This window comes from Sinohyriopsis cumingii, chromosome 17, assembly GCF_028554795.1.
Source record: "Sinohyriopsis cumingii isolate HCF-2022 chromosome 17, ASM2855479v2, whole genome shotgun sequence".
NCBI lineage: Eukaryota > Metazoa > Mollusca > Bivalvia > Unionida > Unionidae > Sinohyriopsis > Sinohyriopsis cumingii.
In genome coordinates this window covers 96,247,683-96,266,279 of record NC_142977.1, presented here as the reverse complement: position 1 = coordinate 96,266,279, position 18,597 = coordinate 96,247,683, and the positions used below count along the sequence as shown (strand labels likewise).

General features: G+C 34.7%; 1 protein-coding gene across 1 annotated transcript in view; it reads right to left on the bottom strand.

The window, feature by feature from the left end:
- LOC149779481 (uncharacterized) overlaps nucleotides 1-18,597 on the bottom strand; it is a 101,084-nt gene that overhangs the window by 79,494 nt on the left and 2,993 nt on the right. Inside the window, exon 2 of the mRNA XM_089940172.1 lies at nucleotides 18,301-18,409. The gene's annotated coding sequence lies outside the window, so the exon portion shown is untranslated. The remainder of the gene's footprint in view (nucleotides 1-18,300; nucleotides 18,410-18,597) is intronic.

The window sequence follows — 18,597 nt, the reverse complement described above, 5'->3', positions numbered from 1 at the left end:
TATATATATATATATATATATATATATATATATATATTATCATGCAGTACTTCATATCTAGATTTATTTAGAAGTGTTCGTATTTTTAAAGCTTCTATGTAACGTTTATACGTTTATAGCATTGAGTATTTTTATTATGTACCATTTAGTCTAATCGTTGTGTGCCGTTAAACATACATACATACATACATACATACATACATACATACATCCTCATTAGGCTTTGCTTAAAAGTAAAATACAAAAATGGTCCTGCTCAAATTGGTTTAGCTCTTCTGGTCTTAAGCTCTTGTGAGCATATAGTATGTCTCCTCTCATGTACTCATCTGCCATTTTCATTTGTTCATATAATCTTTATAAGCTGTTAATTATATACTGATTTCGAAATAAACACTTTCATCGAGCTTAAGGAAAGCGAGACCATAACAAGTTTCCTGTGCCGGTGTCAATCTGTACAGTTTGTCAAGGTTTGGATAAAGATTTTCGTTTGCATATATTTCCTCAACTTCTTGATACATTTTCATCATCTTTGACATCAAATTTTACGAAGCTATAGAAATTTATTCCGCAGATATTCGCTTGCCCCTTGACTTTGGAGTCAAAGTTACTACATTTTTTCCAATATTGTTAAATTCGTATTACGCTTACTACAATTTCAGTCTGTAAATGTAAAGTACGTTTAAAAATAATTTCCTGTGTGTTACAGCATTAAATTTGAACATTGTAATGTTCTCAGTGGTCAATGCCAAATACTGAAAACACACACTGATGAATTGTATCTCTTTGCAAATGTTAGAATATAGAGTTAAGTTGAAAATGAATGGGAAAGTTCACAACGTAAAAAAATTTCCGTCACACGATCCCTCGCCTATTTTTCTACGCCACCCCGTCCCCGTTAAACTATATTTCTGGATCCGCTACTGATAATACTTTACACACATTTTCAAACAAATAACCTTGTCATGCGGAATGTCAGCTGATGTTAGACTTGATGAATCGTTACGTATCTTCGGTTGCTAGCATCATATAGTCATTAATTATCTTCCCTTACAGCTGATAACCAACTTTTAAACGACTTCCGATAAAACAATATTCATGTTTCTAGCATTATCTAATCCTACTGTGACATTTAGTGCCTGATAATTCTATGTTATTTCTGTATAATCAATGTATTCCGGTCACAAGTGCTAAATAGTTATCTGCTTTGGAAAAAGAGATTGAAGTGAGGCTTCATATATTGTATTGCTGCTCAGAGAAAGCAGCCTTTCATATCACTGCCATCAAGCACCCACCTCATACCCAATTTCAATATGATAATGATTTATGGTCCTCAGGAAAAACATTCGTGGCAAATAAACTTAACTGCCTCCAGAGGACCCCACTTTCAGTTTATTTCAGTAACTGCTTATAATAGGTAGGAATGTATCATGTTTGGTTAAAAACAATAAAACAAATAATTTGACTAATGTAACTGAAAAATTAATAAGTAGTTGTGTGGCAACGTATATAGAAAAAGTTGACCCTTCCATTTGTATTAAACTTAATGACAAATTTTATAACATATTTTGGTTCATTAAATAATTTAGGTATTGAGATGCATATGAAGAAAAATATAAATCAATTATATAACTTCCTTAATAAAATGTAATTGATGCTGTCTGTTTTTAGAGAACACTAATCCATAGTTATCATTGACAGATTACTGAAGTACAAAAGTGGGGCTGCCTTAACCCAAAGAAGTTACAATGACCTAATGATTTGTTTTTTGTTTCGAACTTCTTGCAGCGACACAAAGTAGCTTCAGTACGATTACAAAGCTGTATTAAATAGTCATCGAGGATAAAATTATTACTACTGCTGAGTTCAAAATGATGCTGGTGGAAATTTAAAACTTCCGACATCTCCGCACATATATACGTGGCCGAGATTTTGGTGACCAAAACAGGTAATTGATTTACCAGGGGTAAAGGCAGAGTAACTGTTTTTATATTGTATATTGATCGGGTATCACGTTACCAATTGTTTTCCATATACCTCATTGCTAATGTTTTGTGAAATAATTATACTTTATATACTACCTCAGCATGCATGTCACACACTGTCATCGAGAACAATGCTAGATTGTCAATTTGACGAGGACAAAACCAGATACTCCACTGCATTTAAGAGAGATACCTCTGCTGGAACCAGATAGCGGTAGGAGTTATATAGTCACAACAGACACAGTTTCAACCATGTGTAACACAGTTTAAAAAAAATCATAAAAAATACAAAATATGATCTAGATATAAATTAACATAATCTCACATGTTGCCAAGAGACAACATTTTTTTAAGCCTAACAGAAAGTACAACTCTTTCATAATGCACCAATCACAGCATAGTGTTGTTCTTTATTTTTGAATGTAATGTCCCTACACCTTATGCTCCGCCCACCTGGACTTGCGCAATTGGTACCGTTATACTATCAGTCTGCCAACACGGCTGCCATTGTATTAGCCTAACAGAGGCTCATTACGGGGTAGGTGTAAACTACACTCGCCCGTGACAAAGTCTTAAAATCGTGGGTAAAGAATGTTTGATCCAAATGCATCATAATGATACTGTTGATATTTCCAGTATTTAAAAATTAAATAAAAGGAAACAATGCTGATACATTTATTAGTAAATGATGCTACATACTGATCCGAGAGCATGATTTAGTAATAAAATAAGCAAATGATATTCACCAGTATCAGCCGGTTTTGCTAGGCTATGTTATAGATTGTATAAGCAGTACCTTTTCGTTCAATAACTAAATTGTTTGGTAAACCCATTCAGTAATGAACCAAACCTTATGAAAGGAAACATTGATAATAAGTATATGTGCCCTTTTGATGTCCCATGAACATTGAATTCACAAATCAGATTTGACTGGGGTTTTTTTTCTTTAGTGTTACGACCAGCCAGCAGAACGAATTGATTCTATTCCTTAATTTACGAAATCATCATCCAATACCATCTGTAAATTAAAATGTTAAATACTCCAAGTATGTTTTTTTTTCGTTCAAATTCATAAACACCCAAATTTATATTATATTAATGAAACAATTTGACAATTACTTCAACATATCCCACATCTTGTGAAAAAATGGGCTGTGATAATGTGTTTCAACAGTCGATACTGCTCGTTAACCCAGGACTCTTGACCACTGCCGTTTGGTAGCAAAAGCAGGCAACTCAGTATTCACAGTTCGAATGTCAATATGACTGTTTATCTTTTTATTTTGTAATTGATAAGTCATGAGGGATAAGTTGATATACATCACTTATTTCAGATCACATTTCGGGTGCTATATTTAAAGTAAAGATCCGATATCAGTGTACTATCTTTCAGTAATACTTTCTCTTCTGCTGAGTAACCTTTAGTCCATGAGACAAATCAATAAAAGAAAGCGCGATTATTAATTATTGCTAGAAAGAACATTATTTTCGTATCAAGATTCAGTGTATTAGATGTTCCTCACCCAATGCCGCCCCGCTCTCCGATTGTCGTCCAAACCTTGCAAGCCAAAAGCATGTGTCTTTATGCTATGATCCTTCTTTATTTCCTCCTTTCGGAGATTGATAACATAGAGATATACATAGGGTATTACGAAATCTCCTGTAGTGCCAGAGCTGGAAAAGATGCAAATTCTGTGCACGAATATGTACCTATTGCAAAATAGTCATTTACACTTGAAATGCTTGACTAATTTCAACAATACCCTGCGCAATTAACAAGTCGATAAGCATTCCGAAGGGTACATACAAATAGTACACAGGCATATGCAAATATGAAATTTGTAATATGTAAGTGATATCTTTCATTGTGTGCAGTTTATTACACACTTTTTACTTTATTTTGATATGCTACTAAGTATTATGTAGCTTTCTCCCAACAATAATGTACGTTAATGTGTTTGTCATAATTTACTCCCGCAGACAGTAATGTAGAATGCAGCAATTGCCGTTTAGATAAAAATGTTCCCTCTATTTATCTTATCTACTGTGTGCTTCAGCCCTTCGTCGGGTCATTCAGTCTCCTAAAACTTATTTCGGTTAACCTGCTCTACTTGCATATCGTATTATCTTTGACGAAGGTATAATATAAATCCATATTCTTCCTTATAATAAAATATCTATAAATGCTGACATCTTAAAAGAAAGTGTTCAGTATTTATATAGGAAACAAACAGCGTGTATGTGCTCCATTCGCAATTTCTTTTCACTTAAAAGGTTGGAGCTAATTGCCTTGCTATGTAATTCGCCTAACCTTGATTTTCATCGGGAAAAAAAGGGGGGGGGGGGGCTTAATTATGCAACATACCATATTAATGCTTTCATTTAGAGTAAATGTATCATTTCAGTAAAAAAAAAAAAGACGTTATTTTATACTCTCCGATAGATTTTTGCGTGGGTGGGTCATCGTGGTTTTGTAAAATGAATGGGTAAAGAAAGATGATCGATAAATATAGATGCTAAGAAAAGATGATGCAGGGGTCTTTATTTTGTTAAAAATATTTATCGACTGTGTGGTTTCAAAACCGTCTCCAGGAAGAACCTAAGGGCTTTTCTGGGCAAAGTTAAGTTCAAATGGTATGGTACACAACGTTTTGCCATCTCGGATAACTTATATCTTGGACATGTTGTAGTGTTGGGACTTGGTAAGAATTTTTGTTTAAAAGCTCCGTTGTCTTCACCATAGCTGACAATGCCAACGTTTAAGCAGTTGACTTTCAACCATTATCTTCGATCTTGGATCATAGTCCGTACGAACTGATAAAGGTTATGACTTCCAATCGTCGTAAAGTTTACATTGTTGTCATTCGTCTCCGTTTAATTTCGTTTAACACTTAAGGTAAGACTTCCACACAGCCACACGCACATAGAGCCTGACTTCTGAAATTGTTATACTCGTTAGCGAAAATATTTGTAGAATCGGTCGTTGTTTTTGTTATTTTTTGTAGTTGCGTGAAATTTGTTTCCAACCAAAGTAGACCGGGAGGAAAAGCATTTTAATGTCGGCAAAAAGAAATCTGAAACGATGAGAAAGTTGATGATACTCTATCAATGCACTTCGGCGATTTTTGCCCAGTGCTTTATTGCACTGATCGTTGAACATAGCTGAAAACGTATGTACGAGATATCGAGTATTTAAATAAAATCCTTCAGGAATTCATATGGAATAGGTATTTAATTGGGATTCGCTGATGCTGATTGTTTGGCTTCCTAATCGCCAGCATTACAATTTTCCTTGTGTTCTTGAACTTGTTAGTTGAATATTTCTACAATAAAATTGATTTGCGACCCAACCACATTTCAGACTTGAGTAGGATGAATGCTTTCTACCAAGGCCACCTTCCAATGAGCTTTGTAATCTAATTGTATGGACTGAGGTTATTTAACCGTAAAACAACAGAATGTATTATTTGGAAACGCGTACATAGAATACTTGATAATTTATTTTAAACCTAAGTATTTATAGTTCAATGCTTCTGGTCTCTAAGGAGTTACTCTATGTTAAAGAATGATTTTCCAGGAATGGTTCCAAAGGATTGAGGCTGTGATTGGAAATGAGATGTGATTGGTATTGGCGAAGCTACCGTTGTTTTACTGTCGGTATATTTTGACCAAGCTTTGGTAAGATGATACAATACAAATGCTCAAAGTTTTAAAGATTTGGTAGAAAAAATTACATGAGTTTTATGATAAGTTCTACACATCACATAGACATTGGCTGCTTGCGTATTTCTTGGATAGACGAATCGTGAGCAGAAGTTGCAATTTCTTTTAACAGCACGCTGGTGACTTCTACTTTCTTTGCAGTGGATGGCTTTTGAAGCTGAAATCCAAAGTCGAAGCTAGATGGATATCCTTTCCAATAAACTTTGACTTCTTGGATTAGATGTTTTCCCACTTTACGTGTTCTTTCGATGTCGTATAGGTCGATTAAGTTCTAAGTCAACGGGCAAGTAAAACGTTCCTCTAACACATCTCCACACATATCTTCTGATTGAAAGACAGGAGTTTTACGTTCACGAGCGCAAAAGAATGAAACAAATATATCTTCCAACCTGGGCCAATAAGGTTTGTCAAATATGGTATTTTCAATGCGGAACCCATTCTCTAATGGTTGCTAATTCGTTTTGTTCTGGTCTTCAGTGTTCCGAACAATGGATCAAACAGTCACTTCGTTCTAACGTATTACGTCTTCGGAAGCACATCGGTTTCCACGATGGTACGAATGACTGTATGATTTAGACGCTTAGGCGCAGAAAGACGTCGATGTATTTGGGAGTTTGTTGATGTGTCAAATATTTATAAAGAATATTTTCACATACGTTCGTTCAAGTTCTTTCAAAACTTTGCACGACACTGCTTTCTCTTTACGATTCTCAGCGTTGACAAAATAAATGAATTCAATTTTGTGAGAAGCTTGGTCGACCAATTTGGTACTTTTGTCAGTTTACCGTCTCATAAATTCACGTTGTTTCAAGACAAGTTTTAAGGCTCGCGCTAACTCTAAACTTATTTTGAAAGTCAAAGGAACTGCCACAGCTGATTTTGAAAACATATCACTGACACAACACATTTATAATATCAATTATACGAAGTTCATGATAGACTTTAGCTACATCAGCGTGCCATTGATAATTGATTCCTGATACTTTAGTTTGACATTTGGAACATTAAACGCAGACTTTGAGTTTGGTTTTAGCTGCAAGATTCAACTTTTTAATTCCTCCTTAGTGAACGACATGAGCAGGATTGAAGATAATATCAGCTAAACGCATCTCCCTGCTACTGATGCTCCTCAACAAGTTAACAAACTATCGATGTTTTCTAGGTTTGGTATTTTTATTTCATTGCTTTATGTGTTCATCATCAAATGGTAAAACAATGCCAGAGGAATAAAATTTTCCTGAAAGGACATAACACTTGTGCTCATGGATCTTAAACAGTACTCTTGTTGCTTACAAACGATTGATGAAACTCCATCGTTGGTTCGAACAATGGACACCACACTTACAGATTAATCCGAATCTCGCCGAGATGTCACATTGACAAGAACATTTATAATCGTTCATAGTTACAAAAGAAAAAAGACAAATTGTAATGTCATGAAACAATATTGCAACGACATCAACTGTTTCATTAGAAAGCTCTTGTCGAGACGACTCTCACAGGATAATAAAATGTAGCGGCTCCAATAATGATTACAGACGCAGTTACTGGAATGGCAGATAACAGAAAAAAAAGAGGCAGAAGAAACGAAGAGTTTCATGGTACACGTACTAAAATATCCAAGTTGAAAACATCTACGATAAGAATTATTGGATTCAAACGATGATGTAAAGTGAATAAAGAAATAAAAGAAAACCGCATACCCTGTTCAGGCAGTTGTTTTTATTTTATATTTCCCCACTAATAGATAACGGGGATGAGGCGAGGACAAACAGACATAAAAACTTGTAACTTTTTCGATCAAAGGGGTCAGCTTAAAGGCATGCTGGCTTATCATAACCAGAGGTTGGCGATGTGTCCATACTAATAGAAAAACTATTTGGTAGAACAGAGTATGTGTTGAATAGTATGGGTGCTTAAAGAGGGTCTTGATCTACGGACCAGCAGTTAAGGTGAAGCAGGCGTAGGAGAACTCTGAAGTGACGCCATAGTGTCAAGCCCCTATGGTCATACACCCAAATAGTCATTTCATGATATATTAGAGATAGAGATATTACTCCATTATTGGCAATCATTTTGTTCTATGCTTTTGCAGACTTTTTTCACAAAAACACTAAAGCTTGACACTCCATACCCCGTGTAATAATATGCATGTCTGTGTGTAAGTAAGTAAAATGTGTGTAAGCACTCCTACTCTCTTGTGTTAGTAGTGACTTCGCTCTCCTTGATTCACATCATACCCTTCATTACTAAGTGTGAGTTATTGGTCACTACAACAGCGTGTTGCATAATATGTGTGGAGTGTTGGATTGTAGATGACTGAATATTGGTCACTAAACACAGCGTGTCGGATAGTAAGTATGTGGATTGATCACTAAACAGCTTGTCAGATAGAAAATGCGGGGTGTTGTATAGTAGATCGCTTGGTGTTGGATAATATATTACTGAGATCAGGTCACAACATTGTTTTAGATATTGTACTTTTAATAGAACATTTCCCGTTTTGTCGTCATAGAGTCCCAGTTATGTTAAACCTGTGGAGATTTTGTAACATGCATTCCCCATTTTCTCCTCAGAGATGATACTAATTTTAATCCCACGGACATTTTCTACATGTAATTTCACATGTAATTTCCCATTTTGTCCCCAGACTGCTCCATTATGTTTAACCTACGGACATTTTCAACATAGGATTTCTCGTCTTGTCCTCAGAGGGTCATACTAATGTTAATCCTATAGGGAAACAGATATAACATAGGATGTTTAATTTTGTTCTCCGATCGTCAAAACAAACATTACTTGCATTGTGAAAAAGTTGTGTTCGGTGTTCTTGACATATACCTCAATTAGGACAAGTGATTCAGAAATACAGTAATAAGGATTTTTGATCTAGTGCTGTACTAAAGACAAAAAATACAGAAATATAATAGCAAGCAAAGCTACCCAGAGCAGTAGTTAACTGGAAACATGATACAAAGCTCCAACAGGAAGAAATATTTATTTATAACAGTAGTAAAGAGATGATCCAGCACAATTTTAGCGAAACGTAATGCACAAAAACAATAGTAAGAATACATGATAAAGAAAATGCGACAGAACCGACAGACATCTAAATAGTAGCATTGTTTGTCAACACAACTGTATTTTACTGCTGCCCTTTCAAAACATATAATGTAACTTGTAAGTCATAATCATTTGGTGGACAGTTAATAAATAAAATCCTTTTTCCTATAACAATTTGTGATTTTAAGGGTAAAACTCATTTTACAGGCATTCGCTAATGGAAAAATGTTCTCTTTTCCGAAGAATATGTTACATGTATAGCTTAAGACATTCAAAACTTTACAAATTATGTCAAATGACCTTCGTGTGTTAAGAACCTTCAGAACTAAGAATTCTTCTTCATGGACGAACATTAAATACTGGCAACATATATGTTTCTTTCACAGTATATGATTGTGGCATAAACGTATTAATTTAGACTACCTAATAAATAAGTTAGCATCGCCAGGCTAGCGTTTTCCAGTTCCTTATTACAGTCGTCTGAAAAGACCTAGAGTGCCATTTATAAAATTATTCCATGCCTCAATATTACAAACAAACAAAAAACACAGGCCACCACTCAAGTTCAGACCCAAAGTAAATGCGTGTTGTCAATTTGGCAAATTTCAGACCATAACTCAATCAGACTCAGGAGATCAAGTCAGGTTTAATCTGAGTTTGAGTATTATAAATATTTAGTAACCTTGAGATCTGGAATATCTAGTTGATAAGTATTCCTTGGGCTTCGAACCGCGGCAATATTTTCAAGAGTTTATAAAATAAAACATGTTTATATATTTTCACCATATTCAGTGACATAATAAATACCTATTTTCTGAGCACATACGGAGGGAAGGTGTCCATATATACTCTATTATAAAGAGTTGTTGAGTATACAGATATATTCAATACAGCTTGTACGTCGCGCACTGTATCGCACATAATCATACTTGCTCAAACTAGCCATATGAGTTAAGACAGACAATATCTCAAGTGGATAAAAAAAATTTGTTTGATTTATGCATTCATTTATAAGTAAGACAAAATTTAAGCCACTTGCAATGCATTGGTTTTAGATAGATACGACAGCGCTTATCAAAATAGTATATAGAATTAAAGATTTCTTTGTTTGAATCGAATCAATGTTTCATATATTGTTGACCTGGATAATGTTTCTAGCACCCTTCATAGTTTACGTAGTAACGTTAAGTGATGAAATAAATAGAAAACAACATTTTACTAGCATAGTTTAAAGTCAGCTTTTAAAGTGTTTATGATACGTAGTTGTACACCTAAAGCTTACACAGGCACATCATCTATTGATTTATTCATGTAGCGTCACACGGCCCACTTGCATCAATATCTTAAGCAAATATATTTCCAGACAGATCCAAGGCCACTTTCAATAAGTGTCATTAAGGGCTAAAGGTAATGCACACTGATTGTGAATAAATACCTACATAAATATTGTGATAGTGATATTCCATTTCCTTCATTTAAGTATCCTATAACACTTAATAGTAAGTGTGTGTGTGTGTGTGTGTGTGTGTGTGTGTGTGTGTGTGTGTGTGTGATTTGGATTTTTAACATAGCTTTAAAAATTGTACACTCATATTGCTACGACGTCTGTAATGTGGCAGCTTATAATGATGTCTAGCACTGCGGCATTATGTCGCAGACATGTAGCATGATGTCCCACCCAGTCACATTATCCTGACACCAGGCCGACCAGTCCTGATATTAACCTCTTAATGCTGAGCGTTAAGCGAGGCAGCTGTTAGTACCATTTTTGTAAGTCTTTGGTATGACTCGGCCGGGGATAGAACCCACGACCTCCTGCATCCGAGGCCGACGCTCTAACCATTAGGCCACCGGAGCGGTTAGTAAGTGCGTGTGAAATAATAATTTGTAATAAAAAATAAATACATTTTGTGTCCACAAACACTGATGCAGTTTGCAGCAATATTGAGTTGTATGCTCTGGAAACGAAATGGCACCGACACTTGTGTATAATCCAGTTAGTGACAAAAGTGCATTTTGTATAAATAAAAAAAAACACATTGGCAAACTGAGCATAAGCTGTTTTCTTCATACAATAAAATGTATCTGTGTCAGTTCTAAACATCCTTGGCCGTGGTGCCTAAAAAGGTAAGGAGGCTAGTACTGACCATGACCAACAATTTAAGATAAAGATAATGACACAATTGTACATGTATTTTTGTAGTAAAAATAATGAAACAGTTTCAGTCACAAATAGTATGATTCCCAAAATGAGCAGTGTAGAATATTTGTATATTCTCTGGTCATATGTCCTTCTGTGCATGCTGTATATTTCTTGATTATCTATCGGGTTAAATCATCTGGACCACATTTGAAGATTAAGTTTTCTTTACTGTACTTATTCAACAGACTAGATTAAACCTCGAACCAATTTGTTTAGTATCCTTATAATGGGTTCAAGGCAACATGTACAAAATGTAAGTGTGTGCTCTGATATTTTCCCTTTATGTTTCTTTTGCAAAAACAAACATGTGGGAACCCATCCCCAACACTCATTGATTACGTTTGATGTCACTTGTTAATGATATTAATGTATATGAAAACATTGACAGGACTGAATGGTATAGCAGTAATACACAGACATCAAATATATGTGCAAAAGGTTTTATTCCAGGCTTCAGAATGAGAGAGTACGTTGCTGACCTTTCCATGTTCTGATACCTTTTGCCTTTGTCATAGTTTCTTTCCACTGAAATAACAACACTGTGACAATATAGATGCTCTTAAATGTACTTGATATATTATGACGATTCTATGGTCACAAGCTATAAGTAACAGAAAAAGCAAAACCAACAAGTTTTGCAAAACTTAACAAACAATTTAATTATCAAAGTTATTAATGAAAATGTGAGAGGAACTTACAGTATTATGAAGTGATTCACAACTACTCACTATAAAGGTTTATGAAATTCCTAAATGAATAAAGAGTTCCTTTTAAATTTCAAAACTGGAAATGTGCTGGTCCTCCAAGAACCATGACATTGTCAAGATGGCATTGTCCACAATTCGTTCGAATAATTTATAATACGCATCTTCTTTTCCCACTGAACAGTCCAGTTTAAATAATGAGCACTTTTTTCTCCACCAAAAAGTCCAAGCAAATGTTTATACTCTCGAATAACATCAAAGCAAAAAATAAAACACGTCTGCAGACTTACAACAGGAACGCAAGAAATGTGAATGACTCCCAACTCGAAATGAAACTGATTGCTCAGTTTCCACTTTATATATACCATCTATTGAGACTATATTTCGTAAAAGACCCCACGTGACAGATCACACCACTGATTTTGCTTCAAACTTGCCTATTCATGTGACCTAGCCCAACCAATGGGGATTTAACGAATTCTTCTTGAAATGTCGAAACCACACCAGCCAATCAGAAATTAAACTAAAAGCGCCATTGTTAAGATGACTAATAATTTTCAACACATACGTATGCATCATATGCAATAATATGCTCATAATAAATTCAGGACATTTAGGCAAAAAATAATAATTTCCGTACAAATTACAACCATCAATAAAAATTATAAAAATTTGATAAAATCATGGATCATGAGTTACTTTAAATATAGGTATACATAACAATATATAGGGGAAAACAGTTACATAAACATAAATCATTTGTTGTACGTTACCTTTACCATGTCAGTAGGTCAATATTTGAACTGATGACCCATGTAGACCACCATCTACAATAAATTGTCTCCTTATATCATACTCAATAAAGCACTCCATGTCTTTGCAAATGCCTACGCTGACGACGATGAAAACTAAATTGACCAGTATTTAACTGTCACAAAAAGCAGTATAAATAACTGTTTATCACAATGCCATAAATCTAATCAAAGCATCATTAATACGTATGTAACTAATTATACAAATAGGTGTTAACTCTTTCCTTACACGTGGCCTATTGGAGATACCGTATAATCCACTGTAGAAAAACAGATGTATACAGATATACATGTCATATTCTCACAGATCATGTTACACTAAACTTAGTTGAATATTCACGATTAGAGACAATCATAATGTCCAACAGGACTTCGTCTAAAGTATGCAGCTGCTCATATATTTCACCTGATCAGTTTATAATGTTCTTAAAATTGGTGAATTTATTCTATCGAACCACAATCTTGTCTTGCGGGAAATGCCTTCTCACACACTAACGTAGACACATCCTATAACTGCAATAGTTCTCATACTTCCAAGCAATATCAATGTATGCCCCGTCGGTGCATACCTATGAACTTTATTTAGGATATTAAGTTATATTCAGTACTTTTCATTATCTGTACAGGGGTATTTAGAACAAAGGACTGATAATAACGCAAGATATAAAGTTTGGCGTATTAATATTTATAGAAGTACATCTGTGAATGGAGAGATAACACAAAGTGAAATGCAAACCAAATGATAAGTCATTTGATATCACGTTGTAACGATATGAACTGAATAAACACAAAGTTGCTTGGACATATCTGTGTAACCGTAGGAATCGGGAAGGTAAAGCAACACCATTTTGTGAGTTTATATAACAAAACGTTCAAAGATAGAAGGGAATGATAGCATAAATATCTCGTTTCACAAGTTCTACAGAAATGTTTAATATGTTCAGTAAATGTTCGTATTGAATATCCAGCTCCAAGAATCAAGAAAAGTGATCGCTGCTACTAGTGCCCCTTTCCATCATGATCAGTTAGCACAACACTAGCGTGATGGACACATCATCGTGTAAAAGGAAGGACAACTCAAAGGAATGAAGCGTATTACCGTCTAATTTAGCCTTCTGAATAGAAAGCAATGAACCGCATGGTCGACTATTAATTCAGTGGGTTTTACGTCCAGACAGCGAAACATTTAGTTACTTTATGCATATACGTGTCGCATAAGGAAGGTCTTATATTAACTCTTTCGGGTCATAAAAAGAAGCGGATATCAGTGTACTCACGCTCCTATGCACATGGGGCATGGATATTTCTTTAAATCGTCCTGCTATGACGAATTTTGACTATCATCTACGGGCCTTAAAAGGAGCCCTGTGTGACACACGTCCAAAATGGACGTCTTGAAACCTCTGCCTAGGACTGACCACCACCCTAAAATAACGGCTTGCTATCGCACGTGCATTATAGCTAAAACCAGATGTGTCCCATTGCGAAATAATATATAGGTTTGGGATATCAGTATAGAACCCGGTAGTATAAGTGAATAAATATAGAGTCATTGCATACATATTTCACGATTGTTTATGACGCTCATCGCTATCTACTATACCGTCCAAAACTATACTCTCTATACCGAAAGTCTGATAGCTATTCGTTTAATATGACTCTCACACATGGGACAGTATCGAAAGGAAGAAAATCAATTTAGCAGCCTCCATTACTTGACATCGTAATGGTTGCTGCATGCGGTGTGCTTAAGGTCACATATATTTCCAAAATGAATGCTTATTGCACCTTGTTTAGACGTTATGCAACACAATAATATAAATCCAGTAGTAAAATGACGTGAGTTGCCTAGTGGTTAGAGCGTCCGCCTCGGTTACGGGAGGTCGTGGGTTCGATCCCCGGACGAGTCATACCAAAGACTTATAAAAATGGTACTAACAGCTATCTCGCTTGGCGCTCAGCATTAAGAGGTTAGTGTTAGGACTGATCGGCCTGGTGTCAGGATAATGTGACTGTGTAGGACATTGTGCAACATGTCTGCGGCATGATGCCCCAGTGCCTAGACATCACTATAAACTGTCGTTGTTGTTGTTGTTGTTGTAGGGTTTAACGCCATTTTCAGCAAACGATAGGCTTTACGTGGCGACCAGTATTAATGGTGGAGGAAGAACCCGGGAAAATCCCTGAAAGAACCACCGACTCACGAGAAGCTACTGGCAAGGTTTCTCACATACACACATCGGCCGAATCCGAGACTCGAACCCACGCATACAGAGGTGAGATGGCAGTAATCCGTAACGGAGAACGCTTTAGACCATTCGGCCACTACAAAAGTCAACGTTAGAAGCGGAAAAAATATAAGTTCATTCATTTAATGAGTTAAAATCACTCTACAATACCGAATGTATAAGTCATATTTTATGTGACTATGTGGATTATTTACATTACTGCAAGTTAATATGTTAGAGTAGACGTAATATATTTATTGTATTTTCTTATTCCGTTAATGGATTCTAATTTGCTTCTGTAAGGGAAGTCTCTCTCTCTCTCTCTCTCTCTCTCTCTCTCTCTCTCTCTCTCTCTCTCTCTCTTGACGATTGTCATTACACCTTTTGACAAACAAAGCAATTGTAGGTAATCAATTCTTTTTAACTTTATTAATAGGTATTTTAAAGAAAATGCTAGAAAATATTTAGAAAATAAAGAGACGTAACACTTACTACAATACCAAAAACATGCAATAATAAAAATAATGTCCTCTAATGGTCTATAATAAAACCGTACACACTGAGGAAAATATAATATTCAAATATCTGAAAAAAGTACACAAACATATAAAACAATATTCTGAATTCATCAACATGTTTATTTCAATAATAACATATCCCAGTACCTTCCATATAGAAGTTATTGTAATATTTTTACAAGCACCATATTTTTGAAACGTCAACCTCGGTTTTTGCTGATTCGTTTCATCAAAACTTTGATATATTATTAAATATTTTAAGACTTCAGATAAAAAAAAAAACTGAACACGGTTCATTACTAAATAATTTATAGGCGATTCTGAAATGCAACCGGTTCATTTTTTGCAGTTGTTATGATTGCAATGTTTCCTAATTCAATGCTTTATATCTGTGAATTTAAGGTTTTTTTTTAAGCATAGCATTATACATTGTTTATATTATAAATAGTCAAGATTATCGCTCACGTTATTTTCGATATGGACTATATTCGACGATCTATATACACATATTGACAAACCTGCGGTACCATTAATATTGGAGAATAATTAAATCATCTCTGAAAGTACGGCATAATAAATAATCATATCACCCATTTAAAACTAAAAATAAGGTTTTACAATAAACAACATAAGCAGTATCTCGTGGATTTACATTGTGATTTCAAAAGGTCATTTGATTACAATTAGTGATGAGAGCAAATGAAAACAGCTAGCATATTAAATAAGGTTTAACAGAACGAAAGAAACATGAATGTGAAAAGATTTCAGACATTATAAAACCAGATAATGGGTTGATGTATTGCCTAAACTGATGGAGGAATACAGCATAAAACCTATCAAAACTATATATATGTGACGATGGTTCAAGAATGTTACAAAGAAAATATATCTCAAGTCTGGATTAATTTATTTGGTTACTCATCAACGCAAACATTAAGAACTCCTTAATTCAAAATTGAGGATACATTTAGGATTTCAATATATAAACGTCTCTCTTTACAAATGTACTTGCTTAATTTTACAGAGGAAATATTTAGTGAGGTTACTTTTGGTGATCCTTTGTGTAACGGGGAAAATAATATTGATGAAATAATTTGCTAGGACGATTTGTCTCTATACAATAAATATGCTGATTTACACAAGGTAGAATTGATTTTGAAAAATGATAAAGAATAAGATATATGTATTACGTAAATGTAAACTTTTTTCAATTATTTTAATTGTTGGAAACCAGTTTAACATATTGTGTCGATAAAACAAATAATGATAATAGTTAATTAGCAGTTCCGAAGTGTAAACAACCACCTAACGACAAAGTACTACTATGAATGTTTGTTGGTATTGCAACAAAGTGCCTTATCGCAATATCAATTTTCGTTACCACCAACAACGAAAAAGTAGGTTTTGTCCGCACAGATAATTTCAAACAAATAACTTTAGGTCTTCGAAAAGAAAATGTCATAAACAATGCCGTAAAAATAGATGTAAAATGTTACCTTTATGATTTTAACGAGTCCGGAAAAAGAATAAGTGTGCTAAATAATAATTTAGAAACATGTAGAAGCAAAGTTTATGATCCAAAACGTAATTCCCATGTTAGATGTGCAAAACATACAAGTAGGAAATGTGTACAGTCAGATGCTCTATGTGTAAACCGGAAACAAATACTTGTTTAAATGGAAAAAGGAAGCACAAAACGCCATCGAAGTCAAGAGTGTTTAAATGTGCTTTTCTTGTGGTTTTGAACTATGTAACAAAACCGAGTGAAACCAACACGTTTTATAAAATTGAACAAATAATTTATTACCCTAAAATAAAAAGTAAAAATTAAAAATGACTTATATTATGGTGAATGAAATCCATAATAGTTTTACATTTTCTATCACAAGTCCAAAACTAATCCAAATGAGTTACAGTGGTAATCCAAATGAAGCCCACACTAATGTGATTGTGTGCAAATAGCCTTTAAATATCAATATGATATGACCCAAAGTGTCTTTAAATTAATTCACAGTAATTCCAAATAGTTACTTAATCCAAAGTTTATGAGCAGCTTCTAATTCCAGAGAATTGAAATAAATAATAAATCCACTCAAATGTTCACAACTATTTGTCTCTTCTTAAGACCTGTGATAATATTAGTAATAATTTTCAATTATACCTTTCATAAAATACCTAACACGCAGTTTTAAAACATCGTTTCAAAATCAATCTGTAAACAATGTCAAGTACTTTAGCAGCTAGCCAATCAGACATTAGGTCAGTTGGGTTTGCCTTGGGTGAATCCCATGACCTGTACTGAACTCATCAACATGTTTATTTCAATAATAGCAAATCCCAGTATCTCTGAAACTATTAATGTGTTTACAAACCTGCAGATATAAAGACTATTAGTATTTAATATGTTGTTTAGTAAAAGCCGCTTTCAATCCAGAGTCATAAAAATTAAATCGTGTATTTTAGATATACTTAATTTATGATAAAAGTTTGTAGTGCATGAGCCACGGTGGTTCGTAAAGTCAGCTTTATTTAAAAAAATTTTAAAAGGCAGCCTTCTGATATTTTATGTTGGACATGTTTTGTGGGGCTATTTAAATATCATCCTCCATTCAATCCGCAATCCACTTATTACCTGCTTATCCATTTGCACTGCATCATCGCTTCTCAGTTGTTAGTACGCATTTGCGTTCTAAATTTAGCAAAAGGTATTGTTTGTATGTTTGTGAGCGCAGGTGCGCGTATGCTTGCGTGTACACGCAATGCCGATGAAACAGTTGCTCAAATGTTTCGCCTCTTACGATGCTAGCTCTAGATGACGGTATGGTGATGGGGGAATGGTGGTGGTAGGGAATGACCCCTTGGGGAAGGACAAAGTTCATTTTTCGGCCATCTTGTAATGGTGATAAAGGGGGTAGGGAAGGGATTTTAATATCAAGATGGACATTAGATGACGCTACAGTGGGAATGGAGAACCAACCCTGCAAGTTCTTTGTTGTGTATACACATCTTGAAATACATCATTAATATTCATGGCATAGTAGTAAACGTTTCACACTGATGTACTTACTTTGATGCTCTGTATGATGACGAGGAACCGTGTTTTTTTTGTGAGGATTTTCTTTCGTGTTTCTGACAAGGCACTGACGATGCAGTCTAATATAGACGAATCCTGTCACCTGAAATAAAATTGCATGCTCTGATTGGAATACTAACAAAGGGCAAAGAGGAAAATATTTACATGTACACCACAAATTTGTTGATGTTGTTCAATCTCAGACATCTCTCCACCCACCCACCCCCAAAAAAATTAATTCCTCGGTAACTGACTCATGTCTTTTAAAAAGTATCATTGCAATATTTTGTT